This window comes from Phacochoerus africanus, chromosome 4 (genome assembly GCF_016906955.1).
Source record: "Phacochoerus africanus isolate WHEZ1 chromosome 4, ROS_Pafr_v1, whole genome shotgun sequence".
NCBI classification, from domain to species: domain Eukaryota; kingdom Metazoa; phylum Chordata; class Mammalia; order Artiodactyla; family Suidae; genus Phacochoerus; species Phacochoerus africanus.
In genome coordinates this window covers 127,995,755-128,015,835 of record NC_062547.1, presented here as the reverse complement: position 1 = coordinate 128,015,835, position 20,081 = coordinate 127,995,755, and positions in this window count along the sequence as shown.

The window sequence follows — 20,081 nt, the reverse complement described above, 5'->3', positions numbered from 1 at the left end:
CTCATCATTACAGCCCTGCTTACTCTGCCTCTGTCTTATAAGGATCCTTGATTAAATGGGGTCCACTCAGATAACCCAGGATAATCTCCTCCCTACAAGGTCAGTGGACTAGCAATCTTGATTCCATCTGCAGTCTTGCTTCCCTTTACCTTGTAACCCACCATCTTCACAAGTTCTAAGGATTAGGAAGTGGACCTCTTTTGGGGTGGGGTGGGGCTTTGTTCTGCCCACACCCCACCCCAGCACAATTCCCTGGCTGCCTGGGTAGTAATAATATGGCAATAATAGCAGCTAGTGTTTATATAGGATTTACTGTGTATCAGACACTGTCCCCAAACACTTCACATAAAACAATTCACTTAATGCTCATCATAACCCAACTTCTATTCCATTTAGAGCTGAGAAAAGTGAGGCACAGTGATGACGCCCTTTGAGGTCACATGCTGTACAAGGGGTGGTCTGGCTTCGTGGCCACTATGCCGTCCTGCTTCAGAAGAGGGATCCTGAACTCCCTACGTAACTAACAGAAGCTAGCCAGCTTTGCCCTTTGCTAAGGTTATGTGTTACTTTCAGAGGGACAAACAAGGGAAAAACAGCCTGTGTCTCTCGTTTTCTTTGAGACAAACCCCCGTGGAGCCTTTTTGGAGCTGAATGTCAATCCAGACCCAGATCCCGGAAGCCTGGAGGGTTCTGCACATCGCTGGCAGAACTTGCCCCAAGTTTTACCTTTTTCCTGACTTGTCATGGTAGTCCTTTGCCATCTTTACTCCTCTAATGTGCCCATCTGATAAAGAGAAGCTCAGAATATGAGTTGGGCTTGAGTGCTTGGGTGCCTGGTTCCAGGGAAAGTTCATGGTTTGTGATTTGGAAAGAAGCCATGGACCCCGAGAAAAGATGGCAAATTCAGACCTTTCACCAGCTCCAAATGATGTTATACTTAAGGTTCCTGAGGACTTCTGAAGAGATTAGAAAAGGAAGACCTTCAAACCACAACTTTAAACTCATTTCTCTAACTGGGTCCCTTTTTGGTGGATCTTGCGTGCTCTAATGTGGGGGAAGGAAACACATCAAACCTATTTACATTTGTAAGCTGTAAACATTTCAGCTATACGCTGATTTCTGTAACCTCATCTTGGAATTGCTTATTTTAATGCAGTGGAACAACAACAACAAAAAAAACCAAAAAAACAAAAAACCCCACAGGTGGCCTAGGAGCTCCTGCTGTGGCACAGTGGGTTAAGGATCCAGAGTTGCTGCAGCTGTGGCGAAGGTTACGGCTGTGGCGAAGCTTCATTCTCTGGCCCAGGAACTTCCAAATGCCATGCGTACAGCCTGAAAAAAACAAAAACAAAGCAAAAATGGCCTAGATTTTTCTTGGCCTCAGCAGGCCTTTGTTTCAGACAGTATGTATTAGGAGCAGGATTTTGATTCAAAAATTCTTCCTAATAAGGGTGGCAGGGACTCAGGGCATCTTGGGTTCCTTGCAATCATTAAAGAATAAATTAGAAACAGAAAGTGGGCCCATCTCCCCTCTTCCCCGAAAAGGTCGTCTAAGCGCCCACCCCATCCTTCTAGATCAGATCCTGAATTTTGCAGCTGGTTTTCTCAGCTGGTTCTCAGCAGGTGGAAGGGGGAGTACAGTCCCCAGCTTAGCTGCTGTGGCTTCTTCGCCCAGTCGTGACAAGGGAAGGCATCTCTGGCAGGGCAGTTGTACAGTTGGGTGCTTTCAGCTGCACGTAACCGAAACCATGGCTCAAACTTCCTTAAACCACAAGGAAATGTGTTTTCCTCTATAACATGAGGCAAGAGGGCTGGGTGAGCTCCAGGCCCAGCCCTCCGTGCTGCTGGTTCTGCTTCTCTGGGATGCTCTTTGTCCTCCATCCTTTTGTCATGGCCACAAGAGTTCCAGGAGCCCCATCCAGAGATGTCAACATTCAGGGGACGGGACTCGGTCTGTATCTCTCTTAGGAGGGGAAGACGCCTTTCTCGGACGCATTGAATACTCACTCCTCAATCATCATGGAGAAGACAAGAATGTCAGGACTTCCTCAGGCTATGAAGGGTGAGAGTGGGTCCCCTGGCTCGTGCTTGGCGAGGGTGGGGGATCATGGCTTAGAAGCAGAGTTCTGTGCGAGGAGAAGGAGGATGTGATGGTTTTGTTGTCTGAGAATGAAGCTTTCCTTGAGGCCAGTGGGATTCGGTCAATTCTCCTGGCATCCTCTCCTGCTCCCTTGAGGTGTAGGTCCGCACACACAGGCAGGGGTGGGAAAGGAGGCAGGCAGTGTTTGCACTTCAGCAGAACTCAGGGGCACCCTGAGTAGTAAGATTCTCCCCTAGAGAGTCTGGTGTCTGGGCGGAATTAGGGCAGGGAGGTACTCAGGCCATGGGCTACCCTCAACGTACAGAAGGCTCCAAAGGGATTCAGAAACCTGCCAAGTAGGGTTCTACCAGTGGGAAGAAGGAAGCTTCTCTCCACTGCCACCCCTGACACAGATGCACACACCCCCTCACAAGCATCCATGGAGTTATGGGCTCTTTTTCCACTGCAGAAGTTCCCTAGAAAGTAGAGCCTGTAAGAATGAAGAAGGACTACCTTGGAGTTCCCGTCGTGGCTCAGCAGTAGTGAACCCAACTTTTATCCATGAGGATGCAGGTTCAATCCCTGGCCTCACTCCGTGGGTTAAGGATCCAGCATTGCTGTGAACTGTGGTGTAGGTCACAGACGTGGCTCAGATCCCATCGTGGCTGTGGCTGTGGTGTAGGCTGGCAGCTTCAGCTCTGATTCGACCCCTAGCCTAGGAACCTCTATATGCCATGGATGTGACCCTATAAAAATTAAAAAAAAAAAATTTTTTTTTTTTTAAAGGAGCTATCTTGTCCCCCAAGCAAGCAGGCTGCACTCTGGAGAGAAAAGAGGAGCTCGGGACCATCCTTCCTGGAACAGAGATGGAGCTGGCGGGATGGTAAGGGCACTGGAGCATTAGGAAGAGCACGCGCTGGGCACCAGTATTCCAAGGTTAGTCCTCTGTTAGTCGCATGACCCTCTGCCTCTGCCGTCCTTTCCCCTGGCAGAGAGCTAAGTGCTTGGTAAGCAAGAAGACAAAGGGATCGCCTCAACTTCCTGCCCCTCCACCAACCCTCCCCGGGCTCCAGTGTGCATGGGCTAAGCTGCTTACCTCAGAGGAGGCACACCCTGACGAGGTGAGGGATGGGCTAGTGCTCCACTAGCGGGACAGTGACTAAGAAGAAATTTTGAGAGTGGATGAACAGGACAGGAGGCAGAATTCCTTTAGGAAGCTTCTTCGGAGTGCCTCCTAAGGGCCCAGTTTTTCCCCGGGGCTCAAAGCTCAGATGCTGCACGCACAGCCCTGCAGCCTGGCACAGTCCTCCCCGCTGGGCACAGCTAGACGTCTCTGCAGAGCTGAGCACAGCAGTCCCCTACGGACCTTTTGCTGACTGAGATGATGGGAGACACAGTCGAGCTCTCTCTCTGGGGACTCAGCGACCAAAGCTCATAAACCCTCCAATGTGATGTGATCGCCTTCACCAATGCCCAGGTGCCCGTGTGTCTGCCGGCCCCAAATCCCCACAGTCCCCTCCGTGATAAGACACAGAGACAGACAGTAAAGGATGGATTTTATGACAGCAGTTCAAGGACCAGGCTGTCTCCCCATCTGGGCCGCACCTAACAGGAAGCTCCAGGAGGCCCTCTGACCACAGCCGTCACGGGCCGCTGGGAAGTGGCACATGTGCCCAGAGGTGCGGAGCCTGGGTGACTTATTTCTGCCCCTCACCTGGGTTCTGTTGATCGTCTGGTGAGTGGGTGGCAGAATCAGAGGCAGAACGTGCCCCCAAAGCCCAGAGGAGCCCTCCTGCCTGTTAGAGGCCAGACTGTAGTGGTTGCTATTTTGAGAGGCCACACGCTGTGGCCGTGCAGCTTCTGGAAACCAGATATGACAGTCTTGGGGGCCCAGGAGTGTTCCTGTGACTGACTCTGGTGGGGGAGGCGGGCTAAAGTCACCTATGTAACTGAGCAGCATCCCCAAGGTCAGCTAAAGGACTTCCTTTTCGTTGTCTGGTGGTGGAAACTGATAAGCTGGTGCTGGATGTGAAGGTGACGTCCTCCCAGAAGGCCAAGTGTCTCTAAGCTTGTCCTACTCCATTTAAGTGGCTCCAAGGGCCTTGGAACCTTCCTCGGAATGCTTGGCAGGCTCACCTGGGAAGCCCTGCTTGCTAATGCCACTTTGCCTTAGTCAAGGACTTCTAAGCTGTAATAACAGAAACCTATTCCACCTAACTTAAGTGAAATAGGCAAATTTAATGTAGGGCAGAGAGGTCTTATGAGAGCGGGGGCAGAGGGATGTAAAGTTGTCGGGGGGCTGGCGCTGAGACATGGGACATCTTCGGGCACCTGGGCAGCCTCCCCCTTTCTCTCTCCTCACCCCGTTACCCCTCACCCCCTGCCACCGAGTCTCTCTCTCTCTCTAATTATGACTCTTCTCTCTGCCCTTTCTTTTCCTGTCTCATTCTTTCTCTTTTCGCACACTGGCTTCCTCTGATTCTCCAAACACATGGCTTGCCTGGCTGCCAGTCCTGTCTGGCAGCTCCGTTCTAATCTCAGAGTCCCAGGAGAGAGGATCGAAGTGGCCCAACTTGGGTTCCGTGACTTGCCTTGCCGTGGGAGCAGAGGCTAAGGGGGTCTGGAGTGGGAACAGATTGCTAAGCTGGCCCCTAGGTTTGGCTTCTTCTGGCCAGCCCTGCACCGCTGCCATCTACGGCCTGTGTCCAAGGAATATCTGTGGCCAAGAACAGAAGCCCTTTCAAGCCAGCTTATTTATACAGAGGGTTTATCAAAAGCTGCCATATAAGCTGTCTCATAATACCCAAGGCTAGAAAGGGAATTGACAGATCATGGTGATGGTGTCTAGAAAACCCCTAAATCTCTCTCCACTGTTACATAATGTCTTGCCCCTGCTTCTTTTGGTGCAACTGTCCCATTTCCTGCTTTCGTTGAAAGGCTTCTTTCTCCCTCCTTGGGGCTTCCCTGCACCCATTACTGAATGTCATTTGGGATGGCTGTGGACCACACTCGTCCATTTTTCACCATCATTGAATGGACTCAGCCTTTTTAGTTCCTACTCCAAATTCCTATGCCACGTGCAATGGATTTCTGTCCCTGTAATAGCCCAGTGTGGCTGGCCAGACTTGGGAGAAGTGGGATAAAATCCTATAGAACCCAGGACTGTCCTCAGCTTTCTTAGAGTCTCAAAGAAAGAATCCGAGTGGATAGCATGTCTACTCTATCCTGACAGGACACCCACTCACTCATTTGACAAATATTTGTCGAGTGCCTGTTTTAGCCTAAAAGCTGTTCTGGATGCTAGAGATAGAACAGTAAAGAAAAAAGATCAGGTCCTGCCCTCATGGAGTTTAGTGGGAGTGCATTGATCATATATACATACACAGGAGTTCCTGTCGTGGCTCAGTGAAAACGAATCTGACTAGTGTCCATGAGGACGCAGGTTCGATCACTGGCTTTGCTCAGTGGGTTAAGGATCTGGCATTGCCGTGAGCTGTGGTGTAGCTCGCAGACCCGGCTCGGAACTGGCGTTGCTGTGGCTGTGGTGTAGGTCAGTGGCTACAGCTCCAATTTGACCCCTTGCCTGGGAACCTCCATATGCTGTGCCTGTGCCCCCCCGCCCCCCACCCCCACAAAATATGTGTGTGTGTGTGTGTGTGTGTGTGTGTGTGTGTGTGTGTGTGCGCATGCACATACACAAATGTATAGCATGCCAGGTGCAGGTAAGTAATAGGTTGGGCAATGAGAAGAAAGAGAGGCTGTGGAGAAGAAGAAATTTCTCTTTTTGCGGTATAGTACAAATACATGTTTTTGGTTTTGTCCTAGTTCCTGGCACAGTGCTCCTAAAACCCTTGAAATTTCCTAAGTGATAAGGGTGTCTTTGTTATTTATAAAGAGCCCCTTTTGGCCATACTTGAATTTATGCTAATAAGGTGACTCTGGGCACACCCCAGGTTAACTTCTGGATGGGGGCTGGTCAGCCGAGGAACCAACCACGTGATAAGGTTGGAACTTTAGAGGGGAAGGACTGGAGATTGAGGTCTGTCATCAGGGGCCAGTGATTTGATGAATCATGCCCTTGAACACGAGGTCCGGGTAGCTTCTGAGTTGGTAAACACATGGCTGTGCTGGGCAGGTGGCCTGCCTGGAGGAGAATGGGAGCTCTGGACCAGCCCGTCCCCCCATATCTCCACCCATGTGTCTCTTCCATTTGGCTTTCCTTATGCTGGATCCTTTATGATAAAGTTGTTATCACAAGTCTTCTGCTTTCCTGAGTTCTGTGAGTCATTCCGGCAAATTTTTGAACCTGTTTGTGGGGGAGGGGGGTTGTGAGACCCCCCCCCCATTTGTAGTTGACTGGACAGAAATGCAGGTAGTCTGGGGACCCTGTTTGCAGTTGGCATCTGATTTGGGGCAGTTTTGTGGGACTGAACCCTTAACCTCTTGCATCTGCACTAACTCCATGTAGTGTCAGATGTGAATTGAATTGTAGGACCCAGTTGGTGTTGGAGAGTTGTTGCTGGAAAATGGCATAGTTTTGTATAGGAGTTTCAGGGAAGAGATGCCTAAAGGAAATGAAGGACCACGTCATGAGGTTGTCTCTAGACTAGTGTTTCAGGCAGAAGAGCAGGTGCAAAGGTCCTGAGGTACAAATGTGCTTGGCGTATTTAAGGAAAAGCCAGGAGAATAATGTGACTAGTGCTCAAATGAGAAGCAGCGTGGTTAATTGGGTGTGTGTGGTCACAGCCTTGCAATGGCAGCCTCCAGGTACACAGCAAAGCAAACCATTGCATAGTCACGGGACAGAAAGCTCCTTGGTTTAAAACACACGGATTACATAGTTGATTGGAGCAATTTGAACCAAAGCAATTAGAAGCAAGTGGCAGGAAATGGAGCGGACTGACAGATTTAGGCTGGCGTACAGGCAAAGGGGAGGGCCCCATGCCCTGAATTCTGTGTTCCTTGGTCCTGTTTCTCTCTGTGCCTCATCAGTCTTCCCCACTGATGGGGTGGTTACAAGGACCACAGGTGAGGGTGTGGATGCTGGGAGCTGGCACAGCTTGCTCTATTGGAGAGCCTGGTCAACAGCTGTAGCATTAGCCTGCTGAGCACCTAGGGGCTTTATTTGCACATGGAGGACAGAGGGCGGATGGGGCTCTGCACAGGTGTCACCAACAAGTGGCTTAAGTAGGACCTCACAGATATGGAGTGCTCCTGTGTGTTTAGGATATCATGAATATTCAGTGCTTCCTGTGCTTTGTGTATATTTAGCATATCATGAATATTTATTATTTACTTGGTTCTTCCAGTCCTTTCTATCTAGGTTGACACATATATGCTCTACTTGCTTTGTCTAACATATCTCCCAGGTAAATAATTTAATTATCTATGCTTAACACATCTAATGATTGCAGCAGCCTCATTTGTTTTCTTGTGTTTAGCAGACTGAATATTCTCAACGCAGCAGATGCTCATCCCACGAAGGTCAAGAGATGGTGTGTGTGTTTGGGTGGGGAGGGGCTTATTCTTAGGGTTTTATAAGCTATGGTAAGGATGTGATTTTGACTCCCAAGGAGATGGAGGAGCTGTCTGTTGAGATGAGCTTACAAGTTCATCACATGATCAAAGGATTTTTAAGAAAAGGAGAAGGTAGGAAACATAGAGGCTGCTGCCAGCAGATTCTTTCTAGATAGTGTAGTATGCAAGGGCTGAGATCAGGTTATGGGGGGGATAATAGATATTAATTTTACTTGTTTGCCTATCAGCTCTTTTATTTATTTTTAAGATTTTAATTTTTAGATATTAATTTTACTTGTTTGCCTATCAGCTCTTTTATTTATTTTTAAGATTTTAATTTTTTTCTATTATAGTTGATTTGCAATGTTCTGTCAATTTCTCCTGTACAGTCTATCCGCTCTTTTAATCTTGTTTTGGCGGCAAGGAGACAAGGACCTGCAGGATGAGACAACCAATCTAGGATATGAAGGGAGGTCCTGGGCACAGAGTGGACAAGAATCGTCCTGGAGAACAGATACAGCCAAGCTCTAGATGGAAGTTGAGTGGGAGAAGTTTGCAAGGTAGGAGGGGAATAAAATAGTACATTTAGGATTGAAAGGCGCTGCTGCTTTTAATTAATCATTCAGTCTTTGCCATAAGCTTGACTTAACTCCCTGACATGCCTTATGCCAGTTATTCCTTGTGTATTTCCTCCGGCTTCTTTGAATGGATTTGGGGCAGCAGGCTATTATACATTTTAATTATACTATTTCTGTGATTTGAGTTAGCTGGGGCAGAGTACTACCCTATTTGCCATTTGATAAAAACGTTGCTGGGTTTATTCATAAAGCAAAAGAGGATAGCAGTTTCAACTGGTCTATAACCCTAAAAAGTCCATTTTAAATGAAAAAGTCCTTTAAAAGTGTTTTGGTGACATAGGGTCTATGAGGGTGTAGGTTGAATCCCTGGCCTCGCTCAGTGGGTTAAGGACCTGGTGTTGCTGCGAGCTGTGGCATAGGTCGCAGATGTGGCTCTGACCTGGCATTGCTGTGGCTGTGGCTCTGGTGTAGGCCAGCAGTTGCAGCTCTGTTTTGACCCCTGGCCTGGAAGCTTTCATATGCTGCAGGTTCAGCTGAAAACAAACAAAAATGTTTTTGTGGTCTATCATTTGTTTCACTTTTTAAGGCGTCTCTCCTGCCGAAAAGAACTTAGAGGTTATTCCTTGCTCACATTCCTGTAACATAGAATGCTCAGTTAGATGTTGTTTATATTTAGATTACAGAATATGTTTCTTGTAGAAACATATAAAACTTATGAAATTACTGTGGTAGGCTATTAATATTTTTGAAAAGTAAAATTACATGAATACATGAAAACATAAAAGGAATTTCATCTTTATTTGTAGCCAGACATTGCTTGATCAGCATATGTGCTATGTTATTGCCTTAAATCTACCTTGACACACTGGCTGACCGTCAGAAAAAAAATAGCCAGGAATACACCGTAATTTTTTATAACAAAAAAATTCCAGAAGGATCAAACATTTAGTGGAAGTATCATGGTACTAGAAGAAAATATGGATAACTTATTTATACCCTTGGAGTGGGAGTGATGCTTCTATATCTGGTATCAAATTCAGAAGCCATAAAGGGAGAGGTTGATAATTTGACTACATTAAAAATTTTAAAGTTGCATTTGGGGAATAACATCATAAATAAAGTCAAGTAACAAGAAACTGGGAGAAATATTTGTAATATATACCTTAGGCAGAGGGCCAATTTTTATTAGACTTGTATATTATTTTTTTTGTCTTTTGTCTTTTTAGGGCTACACCTGTGACAAATGGAGGTTCCCAGGCTAGGGATCTAATCGGAGCTGTGGCTGCTGGCCTACGCCAGAGCCACAGCAACTCTGAATCCAAGCTGCGTCTGCAACCTACACCACAGCTCAGGGCAGCGGGGAGTCTGCAACCTACACCACAGCTCAGGGCAGCGGCGGATCCTTAACCCACTGATCGAGGCCAGGGATTGAACCCGAAACCTCATGGATGCTAGTCAAATTCCTTTCCACTGAGTCAGGATGGGAACTCCAACTCAGATTATTTTTAAAAGCATTGAGCCAGCAAACTCATAGATAAGATGGACACAAAAAATATAAACAACTAGTTGATGGAAATGGACCATGGTGATGAATAGAAATATGAAAAGATAGTCATATAGCACATTTATAGAGACAAGGGATTTTTTTTTTTTTTTTTTTTTTTTTTACTATTAGTACAGCAAGGGGTAAATACTGGTGAAAGTGTGAGTCATACCACTTCAGATACCAGTATGAAGAAATATGTTAGGGGTGTATTTTGCACTCTGTCAAAAATGTACAAGCACATAGTGAATTCCTTTTGGAGAATTTAGCTTACAGCCACTCTTACTCAGTTGCACGACAACACTGTACAAATGTGTCTACTGCATCCTTTTAAACAACCCGAAACCATTCATCAGTGTGGTCTGAAAATGGCAGAGCGACAATACGGTACCTTGAAAGGGGTGGAGTCTTTCCGTATTCACATGCTCTGATAGGCACAGCACGCGTTGTTAAATGGATTTGCTGGACGTTGTATAGAGTGTAGGAGTACAATCTCTTCTGTAAATAAGCAAGTACATATACGTGTGTGTGTTGTATGTTTGTGTGTACGTGTATGTGCATATCTGTGCAGTTGTTATTTGCATTTGGATAGAAAACCTGGAAAGCAAGCTTCTCACGTTTTTCCCAGTGATCACCTGTGATGAACAGGAGTGAGAAGACGTGGCCAAGAAGGGGTAGGGACTTTATTTTTAATTAATATAATTTTGACCTCTGATTTTTTTTTTTTAAATGGTGGACATGAATCACTTTGAAACGTTAAGCTGTTGTTTCTCTCTCACCAAGAACATATGGTGTGGTTATCTGTCTCTGTCTCTATGTTATCTCCACTTATCTTACTGTCTCTTCACTATCTTTCCTTGATGCATCTCTATTTAGTTAATTTAATATATATATATATAACACATACATATCAAACATTAAGAGAGAATGTTTATTAGCTAGTTATCTTTATAGACTTTTTGACAATGATGCTAACTGCTTGGAAATGTCGTAGATAAAGTTTTTCCTTAGCTATTTGTGGATAATATTTTCTTTCAGCATAACATCATGTGCATCCTCTTACATAATGAAGGAAGTGCTCAAACAGAGTAGCAAACAAATAAATGTCTCTATTAATGTCAGGTTCAGTACCCTCTTTTAGTACTTAATATTTCAGAGTTAAAAATAGAACATGTCAACCGTAACCAAGTCTATAAAGTTCTTTTAGTAGAGGTTTTAGCTTGTTTTGAAATAATGGTTTCATCATTTTAAGAAACTCAGGGTTTTTCGGGTTTTTTTGTTTTTTGTTTTTTTTTGTTTTGTTTTGTTTTGCTTTTTAGGGCTCTACTTGCAGCATATGGAGGTCCCCTGGCTAGGGGTCTAATTGGAGCTACAGCTGCCAGCCTACACCACAGCCATAGCAATGCAAGTTCTGAGCTGTGTCTGCGACCTACACCATAGTTCACGGCAATGCTGGATCTTTAACCCACAGAGTAAGGCCAGGAATTGAACCCTCAACCTCATGGTTCCCAGCCAGATTTGTTTCTGCTGCGCCACGACGGGAATTCCAAGAAACTCAGTTGTGAAGGGCATTTAGGAAAAAGCAATGGACTTATCTGCATTATGGCTGCCATTTTGAAAAAGGTAGTTTAGACTCTTGGAGACAGGTAGCGGCTTGGCTGTTTAGTGAGGAGTTAAGGTTATTTAATGTCCAGAGTAACAGAAAGGATGCTTTTTTTTTTTTTTTTTTTTCCCTGTTTAGCATCTAGGACAGGTAGTAACTGATGGATCCAGAAGCTACAAGCAGGCTTAGGATAGCTCTTAAAGTAAAACAATCATATTTCCTTCTCATATATGCATACGTATTTCTATATCAATAGCGGTAAGCTTGCATTTTAAAAATGTTGCATTTGTCTTGAAAATCCTTGCCTATCCTCTCAAGCTTTCTTACCTTTCAAAACTTGATTTTATTATAGTTGAGGTACATTGTTCTGTCAGCTTCTGCTGTACAGCACAGTGTCCCAGTCATACATCTGTGCACATTCTCTGTCTCATCTTTCATCATGCTCCATCACAAGCAATTGGACATAGTTCCATTTCGAGCCTTCTGAATCACTGGTTTTAGATGTCTCTCTTGTATGCAGAGCAGAACGTAGTTTCTCTATGAATTCCAATTTATGAAAATCTCTGTCTTTTAATAGTAAACTTTAGCTCATTTTTATTTATGCCTATGGAAGATATATTTGTTTCTGTTCTGTCATATTACTTTATGTTTCTCTTTGCTTGTTTTCACATCGTAATTCTTTTGATATTTGGGAAGGTTTGTATTTTTGACAAACATTTTGTATTTTTATATGATTTTTGTTGGTCTTTTTAGGGCTGCACCCACGGCATTTGGAGGTTCCCGGGCTAGGGGTCCAATCGGAGCTGTAGCCACTGGCCCACGCCACAGCCACAGCAACATCAGAGCTGAGCCACATCTGTGACCTTACACTACAGCTCACGGCAATGCTGGATCCTTAACCCACCGGGCGAGGCCACGGATCGAACCTGTGCCCTCATGGATACCAATCAGATTTGTTTCCACTGAGCCATGATGGAAACTCCGTGTATAAATATTTTCTCTAACTCTATAATATTATATAAAGGCATTATTACCACATACAAAGACGACTTCATACAAAGGCTACCTTGTACAAAGTTTACCTTTCCATAATAATCTCAATTAACTGTTATCAGTGATAAATTTAGCTCACAGTCTCTCCTTTCTCCATATGGTCTCACTCCCTCAACTGTAGTATTGTCACCTTTGTAGAGCTACTTATGTTTTCACTTCTGCCCCTTGTTTTGTTAATATTAAAATACATTGTTTTGTCCTCACCTATTTTCTACCTATCTTCTTCTGCCAGTTTCTATTATTTTTTAAAAACGTGTTCTCTAAAAACATTCCCCACCCTTCCAAAACTTATAAATGACTGGATCCTTAAAGACCTGGAGGTTTGTTTTTTTCATTTTGAAATTCCCATAGCTTTAAAGAGAGTATGTCTCAGTGTTTGTTGCTCCAGTTTAATTTTTCCTAGTACATGATATGCTTTTGGCATTTTGATCACGGTGTGTCTTGGTGTGTTCCTCTTTGGGGACTCTCTGGGCTTCCTGGATGTGGATGACTATTTTCCTTTCCCGTGTTAGGGAGGTTTTTAGCTATTATCTCTTCAAATATGTTCTCAGGCCCTTTCTGTCTTTGCCTTCTGGGATCCATGATATATGCCTTTTGAACGTGAAAATTCAAGTCTTCCTTTATTTCAGGTATGTTGTATTATTGATAATTTAAAAATTCTTTCTGTTTTGCTTTCCCTTCTGGAGGATTCCAAAGGTGCATATGTTGGATATCCTTTGACTTGGGTATCTCTTAGACTAATTTTCTTTTATAATTATTATCATCTTCCTAATTAAAATTTTTTTCTTTAATTCCATCTGATTTTATTAGCTTATTTGTATGCTTAATATTCCTTTTTGGGTTTTCTACAGTTTCTATTTTCCCCTTTGCTCCTTCCATTAAAACAAAATTAATTTCTGTAACTTTTTTTTCTTGTATTATTTTCCTAAGTTCTGCCAACAGGTGTTTTACCCTCCCTCCTCTGCCCTACATTCTTGCATTTTTATTTTGTATCTTCCTTTATAGAGAGCATTGTTCTGTTATGTTTTTAAAGTATCACAGTAAAATTGGTGATTATAAATTCATCTGTTTTATGGCAATATTTTTCTGAGTGTTTTTTTAGCTGTTGCAAAGTTTTGATGCTTTCCAAAAATCATTTAAAAAAAATATTATGCCAGTTATGCTATGCATGACTGATTGGGTTTGATTTTTTTCAGACCACCTTTTTTAATAGGATGTTTTATTAGGAGTGGCGAGGAGGGCAAGATGAAATTCTAGGCTTTGTCACTCAAGATGCTTTCCTTTACTGCCTAAGAGACCCTGCTTCACTGTAGTATCTCTGTGCCATGCAGTCAGGCTTCCTTGGCTTCTCTGACCTAACAGCATGATCTTAGCTCTGTTCTGTGTCAGCCATTCCAGAGAGACACCTTCTTTCTCTTTTAGTGGATCCCTCTCATTCTAAAGATAATCTGTGCTTATGCTTGTTAGGACCTGCTACCATCCTGGGTCTCTTCAACGCTTCCTGGGCTGCTCTCTGCTGCTTTCAGAACAGCTTCTTTTGGGTCTCTGATTGATCTCAGCTGTCTGAGGCAGCTAAGAATAATAGTAAAGAGTTTGCAGTGTTCTTGGTATTCAAGTTTACCAAGAGAAAAAAAAAATTTTTTTTCATAGTCGTTGATCAGAATACTTTTCAGGAAGAAAAGAGAACTCCTGAGCCAAACTGTCATTATGTTTATACCAGAAATTCTTATTCCCATATTTTAAGTATTTTTATTTCTATTATATATTTTTTTTCGTTGCACAAGTCATATATAACCCGATGAGTATTTTGAGAATGAATTTAAGCAAAGCAGAAGAATGAAAGAAATAACAGTTTCCTCTTTTAGACCGCCCCTCAACTCTTAAAGAATAAATGTTTTTCATTGGTTGGTGTACATCCTTCTAGATATTTCTCTATGTATGGGTATGAATTTGATATTATGTATTTTGAAATTTATATCTGTAATCCTGTCCTTTTCAATACCTGATGTTTTTCTCCTACTGATTTCTTTATCTCATCCTACCATTAACTTGTTTTGTTTCCATAGCTGATACATTGTTATAGAGTTATTGGTCTTGAAATTTGTTCCATTTTCAAGGACAAAATGTTCAGTAAAAGTTGGACATGACGATTGTGGCGATTTTTTTCTATTTCTTTGATCTGTGCTTTCATGTAAGCACAGATCTTTTCCAAAATCTGAAGGCAAGAACTAAAGTTATGCTCCTTTCCCATCTCCCTTTCTTTCTCTCTCCATCTTTCTTTTTCATTCCTGGCAAATTATAAGATCCTGTCTTGCAAACACCAGGCAAGATCCCTTTCTGTGAAGATTGTTCTGGAACGATACCTTTTTTTTTTTTGTGAGGAGAGGGTAAAATTGTCTTCTTTCTCCCCGATATCTAGTTAACTTTATTTTTGTAATTGTGAGAATGATTTTAATTTAAATATTTAAATTCGCAGTTCTGAGGTGAACTTTATGAAATATTTTGTTTTGAGCACTCATTTAATATTTAAACAATTTCTCTTTCTGATCATAACTATGAGAAAAGTTGTCTGATTATGTGTAATCTTTCCACCAGAGTAGCCACATACAGTCCTATATGAAATAGGACGATGAAAGAACAATTTTATTTTTGGCAGTCTGCGTCTTTATGCTGAATCCTTAAATTAGCCTCACTGCACAGCCTTAGCTGAGAACACTCATTTTCTTGGGCCAAACAAAGAAGGGCTGCCATCACTCTTGTGGCCACTATGTCAGTCATCTGATTGAAAGGTTAGTCCTTGACAATCTATCATTTGGACAAAATAGTCACTTGGCACAGTTCGGATTCTCAGAGTTTATCCATAACAAAGATAACGAATAGCTGCGTAAGGGGAATTCTGCACAAACAGAATTGCTTGGAAAGAAACAACAGCAACAATAGACTTGGAAGGAAACGCAAACCTAAAATTGTACTTATCTATGAGATGCACATACTCCTGCAAGTTATCCGTTGGCTCAGAAAGAAGTTCTTGTTCCGTGTGATCAGCTAGACTCTGAGGATGCCTGAACCCTCCCGAAAATAGCAGGCGACATTTTGCCTGACATGGTCATGTGCACAGTTCTCCAGAGGAAGAAAATCTTCCGTTTTAATTAAACCCCAAAGCCGTGCATAAATAGAATTTAAGAAGCATTACTAAAAACACTCCTCCTTGACAGCCACCTGGTTTCTGAGGGTTGTGATCATCGGCTGTTCCTGCCTGGCATCCCCTTCCCCTCCTGTGGTCACTCTCCCCCAATGTCCCTTCGGGGGACTCCCTCGCCAGGTGGAGCGCGGGGCTCAGATGAGGTTGATCAGCATATTCTGCCCTCTTGGCCACAGTGATGAGCTGAGGAGTGAGCAAGTGACCCACATTGGACCTGTGACATTTAGGGCTGAGAATTGGCTGTAACTCCTGGGACAAAAAGCTCTTTTCTTTTCAGTAACAGACAGGATATTCATCTGAGTCTGACAGTGGCCTCCGTGGGGTGAGGGCTTTCTTGAAAGTGCAGCTAATGGGAACTAAAGGTGAGCCAGGGGATGGAGGCCAAGAGCGATGATAGCTTTTCGAGCCCCTGCATCTAGTAGGATCCAAAGCAGCCTTCCTCTGTACTTCATTTATCTGAACCAGTAAACGCCCTCCCCGGCTCTCTGTTTGTTTACGTCCATCAGCTTGAGTTGGCATTTTGTTACCCAGGTGACAGAGTCTTGGCTGAATCTCTACTCCATGGATACACAGGGTTTCTGAGTATGTGTGGGATTGGCCTCTATACAGAATGGGGTCCACAGCAATAAACCAGATGTCCTTTAAGGGACGGAAGGGACCATTTTGCCTACTTAAGCCTGACATGAAATACTTTTTGAAGAGCTAAGAAGTCAAGTAACTCTTTGTTTCTCTACCATGTATTCTAGTTTGTCTTTTTGTTCTTGCCTACCGGTCTTGCTCCTGAAAAAAAAGAAAGAAAGAAAAGGAAAAAAGTGCCTTCCTGTCAAAAATAACACCCCTGTGCCTTGAGCTTTGTCTGATATTTGAACAAGCTCCTGGGGATCCCCTCGTGGTATCCTGGGATGAAAAATGGAGAGAAGAAACAGGACAACTTGGAGGGCACCCAACTGTGACTTCAGGATGTTTCTCGTTTCTTCCACTTGGCAATAAGAAAGAGTGCCTGTTCTCTTGAGCTCAGTGAAGTTAGGAAGAGAGAACAAAGACACTTTTGGAAAAATCTGCTCAGAGTTTGAGCAAAGTGGGTTCTCTTATCTAAGGTTCAGACACAACAGGATGGAAACCAAAATTCATTCAGACGCTCAAGTACTTTTTCAGATTTTGAAAACAATCAATGTTGGAGTCACACTAACGTTTGCTGGTAGAAAATGCCGGCTCTAGATCCATGCCTTTTAGTCCTTGTGTAAAAACACCATCTTAATCGTCAGATGCGTTCTAATTGTTCTCCCCCCACCCCCCCCACCCCCACAGAATGAATATGGAGAGGACAGCTAAAAGCAGAACTATATAGTTGTTTTAAAACTGGCACTAACAAATCTCGCCAATTACAGAGTCCATTCTGTAAGCAATGAATGTGAGGCTCCCAATTAATCTAGTGCACCTCCAGGCAAGGTCTAAATCAGCTGGATACAGCGAAAGCAATTTGCACACAGCTAAAAGCAAATTGGAAAATAAGTGTTCCACGCTGCTGCCTATCTTTCCAAGCCAAAGACACAATCAGTATTCTGGCAGCAGCCCTCTGTCATGTTATTTGCAGCTATCAATTTTAATTATAACAATTATTGATTAGTTAGGAAAGTGAATAATCGGAAACTCAAATGAATGACTGCTGCTCAGGGTCTACTTTCTGCCCCTCAGGAAGAGGTGTGGCTCTGAGTCCGACGTAAAGGTTCCACCTGGATGTCTGGAGGGTCCCTCCTTATTTCTCCCTCTGCTCCCCACCACGCACAGCATCTTAATTTTGCAATTTGGCTCAAAGACCGCTCTGACCTGACATAAAGCTTGGCCAGCATCTCTATGGCTAATAAGGAAATTTGGAGACAGCGATAGAAAAGGTACCTCGATTTTGAAGATTTGGCATTCACAAAACTGTTTTTGTTCAGTTGGATTGGAGACATGAGAAAAGCAATTCCCTAAGAAGAGAGAAAAAACAGAACCACGAGAAAGAGAAGAAAAATGATCACTGTATTGTCCGCCTGAGCAAACAAGACAGTTTAGGGAAAGAAAAAGAAAAGATGGAATTTGGGTTTAAAAGGCATGAAAGAATCTTTGTCTTAAGATGACTGCCACGTCTGTTAACTTTGGGATCGTGTGGAAATCCAATAACTTCACAGAACATTGTCGCGTCCTCTGTAGAACAGGGTTGAGAATTACACAATAAGAATAATAACTTCCTTCATTAGGGAGTTTTATTTTTTAGATGGAGAGGGGTAGGAGCTGGGAGGCCACCAAGTGCTTCACTCCCACTTCTGGGAGGTGCTTGTAAATGTTACACTTGCGCTCTCCCCAGCAAGTTCTGTCACATTTGTTGCCTTAACCAGGTTCTCCTTTCCTCAATTTTCCCCTGTCAGCTTCTGCATGAAGGAAGCCCCCCGAGAGGTAAGCAGACAGATGATAGATATAAACATAAATAAATTCATCTCTCAGGTTAGGAAATAGATGCAGGCTGGTAAGTTTGGCTATAAAGTGAGTTTCTACAAGGCAAATCCCATTTCCCTATTGATGTCTGTTATAAAATCAGATATATGTCCATGGAAAAGCATTTCCCAAGATACTAAGTCAAAAATTGTCACAGGACAGCAGTAGTTACTGTGAAGTGTGTTAGGAATTTTGAAGTGTTTGGCATGATTTTCCCAACTCTGGGATTCCACCTGGCACCTATCGTTGCAGAAATGGTCAATTAATAACTAAAAACAATCAAGAGCTCTTAGAATGAAGCTCTCCTCCTCCTCTGGTCTGGATGTTTATGTAGTCCGTGGACTTAAGTTATAGTAATAATATATGTTTGCTAATAGGTGGTGTAGCTTGGCATAAAAAGCACTACAGTTCCTTAAATTTTGGAGGCGGTAATGGCGATGGATTCTGTTTTATTGCTTTCTTACATGAAAAATTTGGCATATTGATTGAGCTTATTTATAAAAGGCTAGATAGAGCTAGATACCACTGGTATATACATTTGGATGGTCCATTCACTGCCACAGCCACAGTCCAAGGCACTGATGGTCTTGAGGTTCCAGAGCAGGATGTGATCCAGGAATTAAAGAAAGGCTGGCGCCTTGTTGTTCTTAGCAGTTCCTGCAGACGAGTCATTTAACCCTCACCTAACTCAGAAGGAAGCTCTGCTTGATTCTTATTGCAGGAAAAGTCATACACTGGGAAAAGCATATGCTTGTGGGACTCAAACCTCATGGAGAAAATAACCAAATAGTTTCATGAAGATCATTTTTTTCCTATAGATTTCTTATAAATAATCTCAAATTATGTGGGGGTAAAATCTACTTTTATTTTTCTCTGACTCTAAGGAAAGGCATGGCCTCCTTAGTTTGCTCTGATCAGAGAACATGATTTTTTTTAAAAACCACATACGATCATATAATTGCTAGCAAGTCCATCACAATATTTCAGGGGAATCTATTTATTCCATTTGTAAACATTAAAATTAAACACGGGGCAGGGGGGATATCTGTGATGGTGATGGGAAGAGGAATTGTAACTATTTCAGAGTTAATATTTTTTAAGCATCCTATTCGAACATGCAAGAATAATCAGACTGGGCATATTTTAGAGTATCACATTCTTTTCTGAAGGACCCCCATTGTATTTTTGCTTTTAAATCTCCTTTACCTTATAGAACACACAGTACCGTAGATTGGTACTTAAAATGCTGTCAGGGTTTAATCACATTTCAATCAATTGAAATGCTTTCTATAAATTAGGTATAAAAATGTCCTTATTTGATAAAAGATTACCTAGCAAGGGTTGTACTCAGATCAAGAATATCCTTGGATTATAGCTACCTTTAAAACTCATGACTTTCTCCATTGAACATGGATGATTGGTGGACTCAATCAGAAAGTATCTGTGTATAACTCAAAGTGTGAGATAGACCATAGGCATAGTAGAAGGATCATGAGGTTTGCCATTAGAAACACTCCAGTTACACCGTGAATCTGTGTCCTTTGATCTATGTGCTTGGACAAGTTATTTAACCTCAGGGGGGATCAATTCTCTCAACTATAAGGTGGGGATAACAAAACAACATGGATATATATTAAAGAGAATTAAACAAGATAATAAATTGCAAAATCATAATAGTTGCACAAAAAACATTGTTTCTCTTTGCCATTCCCTTTCCATCACAAAGTAATATCAAGAGGTGTGTGCAATTGAGGATTCCTCAATTGCTAAATGGAATAGATTGATTAACTTTCTGATTTTTCCCTGTACTCAAAATCTATCAAGAAATGAATAGAAAATTAAGCTGGGATAATATTGTTATTTCTTTTCTTTTCTTTTCTTTTTGTCTTTTTGCCCTTTCTTGAGCCGCTCTTGCGGCATACGGAGGTTCCCAGGCTAGGGGTCAAATTGGAGCTGTAGCTGCCGGCCTACGCCAGAGCCACAGCAACGCAGGATCCGAGATGCGTCTGCAACCTACACCACAGCTCACG